The sequence below is a fragment of the Gossypium arboreum genome, chromosome 13 (genome assembly GCF_025698485.1).
Source record: "Gossypium arboreum isolate Shixiya-1 chromosome 13, ASM2569848v2, whole genome shotgun sequence".
Classification (NCBI taxonomy): domain Eukaryota; kingdom Viridiplantae; phylum Streptophyta; class Magnoliopsida; order Malvales; family Malvaceae; genus Gossypium; species Gossypium arboreum.
Window position 1 is genome coordinate 29,575,181 of NC_069082.1, and position 14,674 is coordinate 29,589,854.

Consider the following 14,674-nt stretch of genomic DNA (forward strand, 5'->3'; position numbering starts at 1 on the left):
TTGTGTTACTTTAACCAATAGGATTCTGGACAAGATTTAAGGGTGGTCTAATAAGCACTTGAGTTATGCTGGTAGACTACAACTCATTAAGGCTGTGATTTTTAGTGTGCAAGCCTATTGGAGTCGTCAATTTCTAATGCCTAAGAGTGTTCTTAAGAAGGTTTATCAATATTGTCTTAGCTTCTTTTGGAAAGGGAAGGTTGGCTCGGGTCGAGAGGCTCATGTTTGTTGAAAGGCGATGTAACAGCCCATTTTCGGTGAGATCGGAACAATGGTTTCGGGACCACAAATTCGGGCCAAAAATAATATTTTATTTTATTTTATTATATTTATGGTTGGAATTATGATAGGAAAGTCACATGAAAATTTTGGTGCAAAAACTTTATCGATTGTGTGTTTAATTAAGGAAAGGACTAAATTGCATAAAATGTAAAAGTTGAGTTCTAGTAGCTATTGGTATCAAATAGCTATGGAATTTAAAACTTAATGTCCTTATATGGTAATTAGACCATTGAAGAGTAGTTAGTAGATATTTTAATGACTCATCCATGGAAAAATTAGAAAAGGGTAGGGACTAAATTGGAAATTAATAAAATTATTAAATGATAATTAATTTAAAAGAAAAAAACCATCTAATTTGTTATCATCTTCCCCAATTTTTCTATGGAAACCCTAGAAGAGAGGAAGAAAACTTTTCAAGCTTAATAAGGTATGAAATCAAGTCCCTTTTTTAGTAATTTCTATATTTTTTGAATCGAAATAGTCTAATCTTTTTATTTAGGGGATTTATTTGAAAAGTTATCAAGGTATGAAATTTGGGTCATGGACGAATATGCTGAAAACTAGAAATTTATGGTAGAAAATGAAAAGTTATTCATAGATAAATAACTTTTACAAAGTAATTTTTTATGAAAACTTGATTTAGGGACTAAAATGAAAAAGTGGTAAAAACTCATGAAAAATTATGAAATTTATAGAAAATAAGTGTTGTAAATTTTAAGTTGAAATTTCAGTTAGGCTTAGAATAGGGAGTAAATTGCATGAATTTCATTTTTCGGGCTTAGAGACGAAATTAAAATTTTTGAAAGGATAGGGGCAAAATGGTAATTTTACTTAGGATGTAATAAAATGCAAATGTAAATGAGATGTGATAGATTAGTAGTTAAATTTATCCATATAGATCCGGAAAGACCAACTACGGAACTAGATCGAGGAAAGCAAAAGATTTCAGATTAGTTGACATTCAAATACGAATCATTTTCAAGGTAAGTTCGTATAAATTAAATATGTATGTTAATATATTTGAATTGAATTGTATGATTGTGTTGATATGTATGAGATGATACACATTATGAAATAGTCATAAGTTGTGAAAAATGGACAAATTGTCATGATCTAGTTGAATGTTGAATTTCGATGGGTTAAGAATAACAGTGCATATGTTGCAAATAGAATTTAGCTCGGATGGGTAATTCTAATGTAAGCCCTCTTGAGCTTATATTATAAATTGGATTTAGCCCGGACGGGTAATCCATATTAAGCTCTTTAGAGCACATACCACAGATAGGATTTTAGCCTGGATTAGTAATCCTACTGTAAAATGTACAGCTCAATAGTGTGTCTTTATATTATGTACCCTAATGGGTACTTTTGCACATGTGTATATCACCCGAACATCCCTCGAGATTTCAATAGTTCGACGAAAAGGACCCTCGAAGTGTGGAAAGGTGAATGTGATGAGCTCATCTATGTCTACTTGATATCATATGTGATTAAGTGACTAACTTGTTGAATATGTAATATCCTGATTTTGGGCCTAGTCGGAATAGTGGTTTCGTGACCACAAAATCCGAGATATAAATAATTATTTTATGATTATTTTAAGGTCTATGATATGATTGCATGATTGTGTGAAAATTTCGTGAAGAAATTTTATGCATAAAGTGCTTAATTTGAAATTTGGGACTAAATTGAATAAATTGCAAAACTTGTGTTCTAGAAGTATTTTGCATAAAATTGAATTAGATTATTAATTAGAGGTCCTTAAAGAGTAATTTTACCAATTTCTAAGTCTATGGACAAAATTGGACATGGATGGAATTTTGGAAAGTTTAGTAGTAAGGGCATTTTGGTCATTTGGGGTAAAATGAATTAAAATACAAAATTAAAAGCCAATTTTGCTCATCTTCAACCCCATGGCCGAATATAGCAAGTAGAAACCATGGCTAGGGCTTTTCAAGCTTCCAAGCTCGATTGTAAGTTCGTTCTAGCCTCGCTTTTAATGATTTTACGTTTTGGAGTCCCGGTTACTCGATTTAGCTTATGCTAGCAATAATTTAACCTAGGGTTTATATTTGGAAAAATACCCATAGGTGAAATTTGTGTATTTTGGTGTTTTATGATAGAATATGAGGTTTTAAATTATGTTAGACAACTTGTGCTACTCGGTTTTAAGTGAAAACGAGCAAAAGGGCTTAATCGGTAAAAATACCTAATAGTCATAAGTACATGTTAGAGTGAGAATTTGATGTTGCCATAGAAGGAAAAATGATCAGCATGTCATAAAACATAAGAAAATAGGCTGAATTTTAATTTACGAGCTTTGGGGCAAAAGTGTAAATATGCAAAAGTTTAGGGAAAAATTGTAATTTTTCCAAAATATGATTTTGGGTCAATTTGAATAATGTGAGTCCTAATTAGACTATATTTTAAATGATAGAGCAAGGAAAACTGAAATTCGGGCTAAAATGGGGAAAATACCAAGTGGTGGACGAAATGGTAAAATAGCCATTTTCGCATACGAGGTAAGTTCATATGTAAATGTTGGTAACATAGTTATTATTTTAAATGTTTTAATGTTTTTAAATGATATGATAATTATTATGAAATATTATACTTGTGATAATTGTTTGATAATATGTCAAATTATGTGATATACTTGGAAAATGTGAAATACTACCGAGTATCAGATCGGCATTCCGTAGAAGATGGTTGAGACACATGATTGGGAAAAGGTCCCGTTGAACCTCGGGAATGAATTAGGATACAAGTGACATGTCTTTGGGATATTTGGGCATCCGAACTCGTTGAGTTGAGTCCGAGTTCACTTATGGATGCGAGCGTCCGAACTCGTTGAGTTGAGTCCGAGTTCGTGAGATGTAACTAGGCATCCGAACTCGTTGAGTTGAGTCCGAGTTCACTTATGGATGCGAACGCCCGAGCTCGTTGAGTTGAGTCCGAGTTCACTTATGGGCGGGTTACATGGTAGCTTGGCTACATATGTGGCACTTATGTGCAAGTTATCCATGTATCCGAATTATATTCGATGTGTTCAACGGGTAAAGTTCTACTCAAATGGAGGAATACTCAAGATGAAAGGGACGATTGGTAAGTGTTGTGAAATGGATACTTTGAACAGGTATGTACTTAACCCTCGGGTTGAAAACTCGATATAACAACAATATGGTAAGATGATAAATGAAAAGGTGATATGAATGTCTTGGTGATGATTATGCAAATGATGTTTTATGTTTGCTTATATGGTTATGTTACTTGCATTTGCATGTGAGCTTACTAAGCATTTATGCTTACTCCTCCTTTTCATTCCTTGTAGTGTTGACAAGCCAGCTCGGAAATCGGAAACGGTCGGAGGCACGCTTACACTATTCAGTATACCATCTTGGCATAATGGCTTGTATATTTTGAGTATGGCATGTATAGCATTATAATCATTTTATATGTATGGTCTTATGATATGGTTATTGAGTGGTATGGAAATAGAAATGCTTGGTAATGATTAGCCATTGGAATGGCTAATCATGATCATATTTGGTATTATGTATGTCAAATTGCTAGCTAATCCATGGAAACCATGAAATAGGTAAAATTTACCATAAAATAGATTCAGACAGCAGCAGTGATGTGAGTTTGAAAAATCACTAAAAATAGTAGAAATGGAATTAAATAATGAATAAGTTATGGAATCGAAGCTTGATGAGTCTATTTTCATATGGAATAAGCAAAACAGGTATATGAGCTATATTTTATGAGATGTTTAAATTTTTGTGAAACAGGGCCAGAGCGATTTCTGGATCCCCTGTTCTGACTTTGGAAATTCACCATAAATTTTACAAAGATAATTAGAAGTCACGCTTTATATGTACAGATTCCTTATTGAGTCTAGTTTTATTAGAGACAAACAGCATAGTCATTGAAGCTCTGTACAGGGAGATATATGATTCGTAATACACAGAGGTCAGAGTAGTTGAACCCTGAAACAGGGGAGACTTTAACTAATAAACTGTACTAATTGGCCCAACCAAAAATTCTAGAAAAAAATTAGTAGATATATATATTAGTCTAGTTTTAGGAAAAATTTACGGAATTGGATTTCGAGTTTCGTAACTCGAGATATGATTTTTAAAGCGACTGTGATGCAGTTAGCCAGCTTGTCTGGAAATTTTAAAATGAATTGTATGAGCTGTTTAATTAATGAATTAAGTCCGTTAACACCTCGTGTTCGACTCCAAAATGGTCTCGGCACGGGTGTTACATTTAGTGGTATCGAGCAGGTTTAGTCGGTTCTCGGACTAACCTAGCATGTGTAAAAGTTTAGCTATACATGCCATCGATCCGTGATAGTGTGATGTCTTCCGACGCGTATAAGTACCGTCTTATTTAGACAGGTACTCTCCAACCGAGCTCGCCAACCATGTTCAATGTTAAGTAAAGGTATTTGAGTAAAATTATGATTATGATAAGTCTCGGTTCGAAAAGTATGAATAAAGGTTTATGATACATATGTGATAATATGTGAGATGAAAGTTCATGTTGTGATAAATATTCATATTTGCTTAATGCTCATATGATGTAGTGTATGTGGCTTACTTGATAAGATGAACGGAATAAATAAAAAGTAGTAGAGGTATGAATAAAGGTCATAATATCATAATACGAATGAAAATGTCCTTGTCTTGATTGGACGTTGAATGTTGATGAATGTTAATGATATACAATTTTTTTATGAGGTAAAGGATTATAATGAAATGAACTTATCTATGTTAAATTGTTGGACTGAATTGTATGATTGTAATGATATGTACATGATGATGCACGAAATGAAAGTTGTGATTGTGATGCAAATATTTATGTTTGTTTGGCCTTATATAATGTCATGAGCATGAATTAATTTAATTAAATGAATGGATAAGTAAAGTCGTCTAGAAAACATAGAATGTATGTATAAGTATATTGTCTAAATGGGACAATAGGAAAATTGGTGTAAGCCAACATGAATGAATGACATGATTTTGATGATGTTACTATGATGATGGAAGTTGTGTCATATGTGTATGTATAAGAAAGTCGAGTCGAGGTCCTACAACCCTCCCCTTACCAAAGTGGTACTTATAATGGAATTTCATGAGATTTGTATTGAATAAGTTTCTGTTGAAAACCCAAAGAGTTCAATGATAGAATAATTATAAGTATGATCCGAGATTGAAAATGAGCTGATAAGTAAAGTCGAGCCGTAAAGTATCGATTGATATAAAGATTATTGGAATTATGCATCGTCCCGATTAGAGAAGGAATTCTCTTTGGTAAATCAAAATTTATTCAGAATCGACATTCTTTAGTGAATGATTTAATATGAAATTTGTGACGGCAGAACTAGTTGGGGAAATGATATTTCAAATGTGAATTATCCGAGTGTGACAATTATGACCCGACAGATTTAGCGTCTCTTTTGAGATGTTCTATGTGTTCACCCGTTCTCGTAAATATTTCTATGGCTATTGATCTTCTAAAGAAATTCTTGTTATATGGGAATGTCTTCTAATTTGGTGTTGGATGAAAGCATTGGTAGTCTGATTGGTTTATAATTTATATTGCTCTATTTCATCGGGTATTCTATTTCATTTCAATCGATAAGAATTGATGAGAGAATTCATATGATATTATGATTCTGCTTTCTTCTACTTGATGCTTCATCCGATATATATGTATGGGAAGATATATTGATCTTGTTATATTTGATTTCAGTGGGATTAAATAATGTTTTCTTTTGGACTTTCTTTCTTTGAAGAATTATCGGTATTCTGTATTTTCTCTATGAATTTGGTTTTCGATTCTCGGCATAGTATCGTATCTTGGGTTTCTTTATCCCGGATCTCTTTATTCGGATTTCTTTATTCGGGTTTTCTATCTTGGATTTCTTTATTCGGTTTTCTTGTTATCTTTGTTCCATAATTTGTCAATTATGACTCATGTTCAAGCACGTTCTTCATTTCGTGATAATCATGTCAAATATGACTATACTTCTAATTTGATCTTGGTAATGTGGTGATTTTAGTATTGGGATTTTTCTAATTTCGTAAGGATTTGACATCAATAAAGGCATAGGTGATAAAAGCGAGTTTTAGTCGGTATGGTAAATTATTTATTTGAAAGATTTCATGTGACAATTATGTCGGATTATTTTTCCCAAGTTTGATAATAGAATTTCATTTTGTACAGATCAAAGAGTAAATAGTTTGAACGAGAAGTCTATATTTATTAGAAAGAGTTGAATATTAGTTTAAGTCACTACGAATGATAAGGTTTCCATCTTGTGAAAGCTAAAAGTTTATTACATGTTGACGAGTTCGGATAGATGAGAATATTGGTAACCAAGCGTCCGAACTAGACTAGTCTACATTGAGCAAAGACTTCGACTTTCAAGAATGTATTGTTGTATGAATTGTGATGTGTTTCAAGACGGTGAGGTAATGTGATAGTTTAGAGCATCCGATGTTACATAAAATCGGAGTTGTTAAAGGGGTTAAAGCCGAGCATTGGGATCTATCAAAATTATCCTTGTCAATGTTGATATTGGGATGGAAATGAGAAGGATTATTCTTGAGGCCATATCGTAATTATTTCTATGGCGAAAGAGGAAAATGTGATGTATCCTATTGTTAAATGTTTGGCGAGATCTATAAATCACATCTGTATTGAATGAATTCCTACTCATCGATTCATGGAATTTCGGTCTCTTTGATTGTCGGATTTCTTGGAATTCGGTCTCCATTAAATCAAGTTGAGATCCGTGTTTTATGTCATGATATCATGGGAAATTGAGAAGGGTTGAAAATTTAAGAACAGTTGAGAGTTGAGGCGTAAGCTTTTAGATCATATGAGAAATTGAAGAGATGTATTGGAGGTACAGTCTAAGTGCAAGTTCTTGACACCAAATATGAGATTAAAAGTGAAGACCACTTTTTCGGTAAGATTTTTGGGGACGAAAATCCCGAAGGGGAGAGTTGTAATATCCCGATTTTGGGCCTAGTCGGAATAGTGGTTTCGTGACCACAAAATCCGAGATATAAATAATTATTTTATGATTATTTTAAGGTCTATGATATGATTGCATGATTGTGTGAAAATTTCGTGAAGAAATTTTATGCATAAAGTGCTTAATTTGAAATTTGGGACTAAATTGAATAAATTGCAAAACTTGTGTTCTAGAAGTATTTTGCATAAAATTGAATTAGATTATTAATTAGAGGTCCTTAAAGAGTAATTTTACCAATTTCTAAGTCTATGGACAAAATTGGACATGGATGGAATTTTGGAAAGTTTAGTAGTAAGGGCATTTTGGTCATTTAGGGTAAAATGAATTAAAATACAAAATTAAAAGCCAATTTTGCTCATCTTCAACCCCATGGCCGAATATAGCAAGTAGAAACCATGGCTAGGGCTTTTCAAGCTTCCAAGCTCGATTGTAAGTTCGTTCTAGCCTCGTTTTTAATGATTTTTACGTTTTTGGAGTCCCGGTTACTCGATTTAGCTTATGCTAGCAATAATTTAACCTAGGGTTTATATTTGGAAAAATACCCATAGGTGAAATTTGTGTATTTTGGTGTTTTATGATAGAATATGAGGTTTTAAATTATGTTAGACAACTTGTGCTACTCGGTTTTAAGTGAAAACGAGCAAAAGGGCTTAATCGGTAAAAATACCTAATAGTCATAAGTACATGTTAGAGTGAGAATTTGATGTTGCCATAGAAGGGAAAAATGATCAGCATGTCATAAAACATAAGAAAATAGGCTGAATTTTAATTTACGAGCTTTGGGGCAAAAGTGTAAATATGCAAAAGTTTAGGGGAAAAATTGTAATTTTTCCAAAATATGATTTTGGGTCAATTTGAATAATGTGAGTCCTAATTAGACTATATTTTAAATGATAGAGCAAGGAAAACTGAAATTCGGGCTAAAATGGGGAAAATACCAAGTGGTGGACGAAATGGTAAAAATAGCCATTTTCGCATACGAGGTAAGTTCATATGTAAATGTTGGTAACATAGTTATTATTTTAAATGTTTTAATGTTTTTTAAATGATATGATAATTATTATGAAATATTATACTTGTGATAATTGTTTGATAATATGTCAAATTATGTGATATACTTGGAAAATGTGAAATACTACCGAGTATCAGTATCGGCATTCCGTAGAAGATGGTTGAGACACATGATTGGGAAAAAGGTCCCGTTGAACCTCAGGAATGAATTAGGATACAAGTGACATGTCACTGGGATATTTGGGCATCCGAACTCGTTGAGTTGAGTCCGAGTTCACTTATGGATGCGAGCGTCCGAACTCGTTGAGTTGAGTCCGAGTTCGTGAGATGTAACTAGGCATCCGAACTCGTTGAGTTGAGTCCGAGTTCACTTATGGATGCGAACGCCCGAGCTCGTTGAGTTGAGTCCGAGTTCACTTATGGGCGGGTTACATGGTAGCTTGGCTACATATGTGGCACTTATGTGCAAGTTATCCATGTATCCAATTATATTCGATGTGTTCAACGGGTAAAGTTCTACTCAAATGGAGGAATACTCAAGATGAAAGGGACGTATTGGTAAGTGTTGTGAAATGGATACTTTGAACAGGTATGTACTTAACCCTCGGATTGAAAACTCGATATAACAACAATATGGTAAGATGATAAATGAAAAGGTGATATGAATGTCTTGGTGATGATTATGCAAATGATGTTTTATGTTTGCTTATATGGTTATGTTACTTGCTATTTGCATGTGAGCTTACTAAGCATTTATGCTTACTCCTCCTTTTCATTCCTTGTAGTGTTGACAAGCCAGCTCAGAAATCGGAAACGGTCGGAGGCACGCTTACACTATCCGTATACCATCTTGGCATAATGGCTTGTATATTTTGAGTATGGCATGTATAGCATTATAATCATTTTATATGTATGGTCTTATGATATGGTTATTGAGTGGTATGGAAATAGAAATGCTTGGTAATGATTAGCCATTGGAATGGCTAATCATGATCATATTTGGTATTATGTATGTCAAATTGCTAGCTAATCCATGGAAACCATGAAATAGGTAAAATTTACCATAAAATAGATTCAGACAGCAGCAGTGATGTGAGTTTGAAAAATCACTAAAAATAGTAGAAATGGAATTAAATAATGAATAAGTTATGGAATCGAAGCTTGATGAGTCTATTTTCATATGGAATAAGCAAAACAGGTATATGAGCTATATTTTATGAGATGTTTAAATTTTTGTGAAACAGGGCCAGAGCGATTTCTGGATCCCCTGTTCTGAATTTGGAAATTCACCATAAATTTTACAAAGATAATTAGAAGTCACGCTTTATATGTACAGATTCCTTATTGAGTCTAGTTTTATTAGAGACAAACGGCATAGTCATTGAAGCTCTGTACAGGGAGATATCTGATTCGTAATACACAGAGGTCAGAGTAGTTGAACCCTGAAACAGGGGAGACTTTAACTAATAAACTGTACTAATTGGCCCAACCAAAATTCTAGAAAAAATTAGTAGATATATATATTAGTCTAGTTTTAGGAAAAATTTACGGAATTGGATTTGAGTTTCGTAACTCGAGATATGATTTTAAAGCGACTGTGATGCAGTTAGCCAGCTTGTCTGGAAATTTTAAAATGAATTGTATGAGCTGTTTAATTAATGAATTAAGTCCGTTAACACCTCGTGTTCGACTCCGAAAACGGTCTCGGGTACGGGGTGTTACAGAATAAGTGTATGTGTGTTTAGGTAGCTTACCCAAAATCGAGGGAATGTAAATTTATCTATGCTTGTATTATTAAACATGATCGATAAGTTTATTTTTTGTTATACGAACTTACTAAGCATAAAATGCTTACTCCGGTTAATTTTCTTGTTTTATAATGCTCAAAGGTCGTGAAGGTTGGAAGTCGATCGGAGCAGTAATCACACTATCCACTATCTCATTTTGGTACAAGTAGAAATCTCATTTTGATATAATGGCATGTATACGCTTATTTGGCCAAATGATGGCTTGTAATTGTTGTTTTGTAATCTAATCATTGAAGTGGTTAGTAATGGTCTAAGTTTGGCTATTTTTGAAGTAATATTTTGGTAATCACATAAGTGTTTATTATGTGTTAGGTTGTTGGAATTATGTTAGCATATAAGTTTATGTTAAGAGTAAGTTTATATCTTTTGATGCATGAGATAATACCACATGGTTGATGGCAAATTTTATGTGAATATGATGTTGGATTGGTGGATATATGCTTGTGATTAGTGCAGGAAAATGGTAAGTCTTGGGTAACAAATGAGGCTAGGAAATGGTCTTATTTTGTCCACACGGGCATACACACGGGCGTGTGTCTTGGCTGTGTGTGACACATGGCTTGTCCCATGGGCATGTGGTCTGGCCGTATGTCCCCTACAACTTAAAAATGAGGAACAGAATGCTCAGAATTGGGCACATAAGCAGAGACACGAGTGTGTGTCTTAGCCGTGTGGTTGACATAGCCTTGAACACGGGCGTGTTACACGGCCATGTGAAAACTGCACTTAAATTTCAAAAATAAAATTCGTCACACGGCCTAACACACGGGCATGTGACTTGGCCGTGTGACTTCAATTTCTTCATGCCTTAAAAGTCAAAGAGTTACACGGGTTAGGGACACAGGTATGTGTAGTACATGGTCTGACCACACTGGTGTGCCCCTAGACCACACTGGCGTGTTAGCCTTGTACCTTGGAAAATTTTTGAAATGTCGTGAAAAATTTTATGAGTTTCCGATTAAGTCCCGACTTGATTCTAATGCTCGTATTGGACCTCGAGGATCCAATTAAGGGACGTTTTGAATTATCTCGGTAAATGAATAGTAATTTAAAAGAATTATCTGTAAAATGTTCTGAATGTTCCGGTAATACTCCGAAACCCTGTTTCGACGATGGGTACGGGTTAGGGGTGTTACAGGCGATTTGTTTACCTAAATATGAGGGAGCCTGAGACTAAAAAATATGGTAGAATTGAATCAAGCTTGTATTTTGCAGCTTATCCGTGCCTTGTTTGCAGGAGAGGGGTCTCTTTAGATCACTTGGGTTAGTGAATATGTGTTAAAGGGTAGGATTTTTCTAGATGTGGCTCCTACTTCGAAGAGTAGCTGGAATTGGCGAAGGAAGCTTAAGTTGAAGCCTTTGGTTGCTGTCACTTCTCAACAGTTTGCTAATGCTAAAGTGAGTACTTTGCGATTGTGGAAGGCAATTAGAACTCGTTGTATAAAGGTGGAATGGAACTGTTTGCTACGGTTCCTTTTGTATATTCCCAAACATTCTCTTATTGCTTGGATGGTCATTCTTAATAGACTCCCAACGCAAGATCGTTTGTTTGCTTTTGGGATTTTGATTAGTACTTGTTGTTTTTTCTAAATGGATGTTTTAGAGAGATGTGATCACATTTTCTTTTAGTGTAGCTTTTCAAGGAAGGAGTGGCAGCCAGTTTTACGCATTTTCTCCATCCATAGGGCTATAGGAACTTAGAACAAAAGTTAGCTTAGGCGATATTGAAACTTAAAGGAAAGTCCTTGCTTGTTTCTATACTCAAGCTTGCTTGGTGTGCATATTTGTATGTGATATAGAGATAAAGGAACAAGAGGTATTTTGGTGTATCTTTCTTGACTGAAGATGTTGTCTTAGTGCAGATTAAAGAGATTGTGCAGGCTCGCTTAGGAGGAAGACCAATCAATAGAACTGATCCTATAAATGCTTCACTTTGTGCTTCTTGAGGTATTATTGGTTAATTTATTTGCATAACTTAAAGCTATTGTATAGTTTTTTTGTTCTTTTGTAACAGTTTAACTGCATTCTTGGATCAATGAATTTCATCATTCATCCAAAAAAAAAAAGTGTAACTAGAAATTTAATAATTTAAATCATAGTAAAAGTATAACTTAATATGGAAACAACGTGTAATTTAAGTTTTAATAAATTTCTTTTTTAGGGTTTTACCTATATATTGCATCTCGACCCATTTACTGCTACTCTAAAGGGAAAATCTCTTAATGAGTAGTTGTTAGGCTGTTAGCCAACGCTACTTGCCCTCCATCATATTTGATCTCGTATTCTTTCTCCTCTTCCACTTTATTTATTTTCTCTCTTCAATTGACATTTTTTTTTTGGATATCTTTGCTTTCTTCATAGGCTGTGATCGACAGACATCAATGTTTTCCATCGTTGAACCTCCACCAATCATCAACAATTCCACTAGGAAAATAGACTGGCTATAGATACTCAAAAGGTGGCTCTTCGCCGTTCCTTGATCTATTTTTATTTTGATGGTATTTCAGAATAATAAATGATTTCACAAGTCGATTTGGACCCATGTTGCTTTAAGTTTATGTGTTTTGTATTGTTTTCCTTTATTTAATAATTCTTCCTTTCTCTTATGAAATTGATGAAAGATTTTGTCTTGTCCTATACAAGTATTAGTCTTGTTTTTGTAAGTAGTCTTGCTTATGCAAGTGTTTTTAGGGATAGATTTGTCGTCGTCCTCTTTAATTTCGTGGATGTCAGTTTTCTTGTTGTTTTACTCGCTGCTTTGGATCCTACAGGGCCAGTTCGCTTATTGTGTCAGGTGCTTATAGTCACCTTAGATATATTGTGCTTGAGTTATATAGTAAAGTTGGTTGCCAACATGTTATAATGTTCTCTTCTTATTGAGGCTGAAGCCTTTGTTTATATTGACAAAATTTTTCCTTTATAGTCAACAATTGGCATTTGTTGTATCTTTTTTTTTCCTCCCAAATTATATAATATCTAAATACCTTTCATTTAAGCCCAATTCAACTTTTATATCATTGACATTTCATTCGAGATTTATTAAGTATATATACAAGTATTTATAACACAGTTAATGAACATTTATAATGATTATAAACTGTATGAACTTACTTAGGAAAAACAACAACACAACAACAACAACAATAAAGAGTTAGGGATTGATATGCAATTTCTCATTTTCCTCGATAATCTTATAATTTACTCAATTCCCGGTCTATAATAATTCTTATAATTTATCAATTTCAATTACCTTATACCATTCTATTATAAGCATAAACCAGTTCAATTTCACTTTTTTAAATTTTCCCTAAATTTTTGCATTTTATTTAATTTAGTCTTTAAAACCAAAATAGCTATATCTTTCAAATTTAAGATTTGATTTACAATCCGATTTCAATTACTTCTTTCTACAGCCCTCTATTATTCATAATTACATAAATTTATCCTCAATTTTAAATATTTACACTTTAGTCCCTATGTTAAAAATTAACAATTAAACCTTACAAATTAGTCCTTTTTCATATCTAAGCTTAAAATCTAACCAAATAACACCAATAACTTCAAGCATTCATCAATGGAAATATTTTGAAACTTTGGCAATTTCGAAAAATAAAATACAGATTAACTAAATCGAACTACCACAACCTTGAAAACATAAAAATTACAAGAAATGAACTTGTATACTTACCTATTTTGAAGGACTGAAGTTCAAACTCAAAACCCCAATTTTTCCTTCTTGTTTTCGTGGAGAAGGAAAAGGAAGAAATAATGTGTTTCCTTTTCTTTTGGTAAATATAATGTGTTTTCTTTTTAATTTTTACTTATATGTCTAGTTTTATATTTAATTAATCTAATTGGATTTAATAAATCTTAAGTAATCAATTAAGCGGGTGACAAACAACGTCCACTACCGTTTGACATTACTGGAAGGGTCCAATTCCTCAATCGGTCCTTCAATTAATTATAATTTCATAGTAATTAAATTTTATCTCTTTTATAATTTAGTATTTGTACTTTAATTAGTTACTAATTCAAAAAATTATTTATTCAAAATTCAATTCACCTATATAATAAGTCCGTAAATATTTACGTGCTTGGTTTGCAGAAATGAGGTCGTGTTACCTCTTTTTTCTACACCACTAACTTTAGGGTCATTACATCTGTACTTTAATTAATTATCAATTCAATAGAATTTCTAAACCAAAATTCAATATAATTCAAAATAAACTAGTAAATATTATTATCACTCATTGGAAATGGGGTTCTGAAACTACCGTTTTTCAACACCATTGAAAATTGGGTTATTACATCAGTGACTTAAATGAAAAGTTTAGAATATTTCAACGATCATTTTGTAAATTTTTGAAGTTGAGTGACTAAAACATAAACTTACTAATAGTTTAGTGAACTTAAATATAATTTACCCTAAAATAATTGATTGGGACTTTGAGTATCAGGTTTGTGAAAATTATTTTCGATAGTTGAGTTTAATTAATTAATTTAAATTTGAATTAAAATTATT

The 14,674-nt window shown here is 33.1% G+C and overlaps 1 long non-coding RNA gene across 1 annotated transcript; it reads left to right on the plus strand.

Moving 5' to 3' along the window:
• The first annotated feature begins 8,229 nt into the window (after positions 1-8,229).
• Positions 8,230-9,298, plus strand: LOC128286900 (uncharacterized). The gene is made up of 2 exons (XR_008277586.1): positions 8,230-8,316; positions 9,130-9,298. It is a non-coding gene; the product is annotated as an uncharacterized LOC128286900 (long non-coding RNA).
• Positions 9,299-14,674: the final 5,376 nt, after the last annotated feature.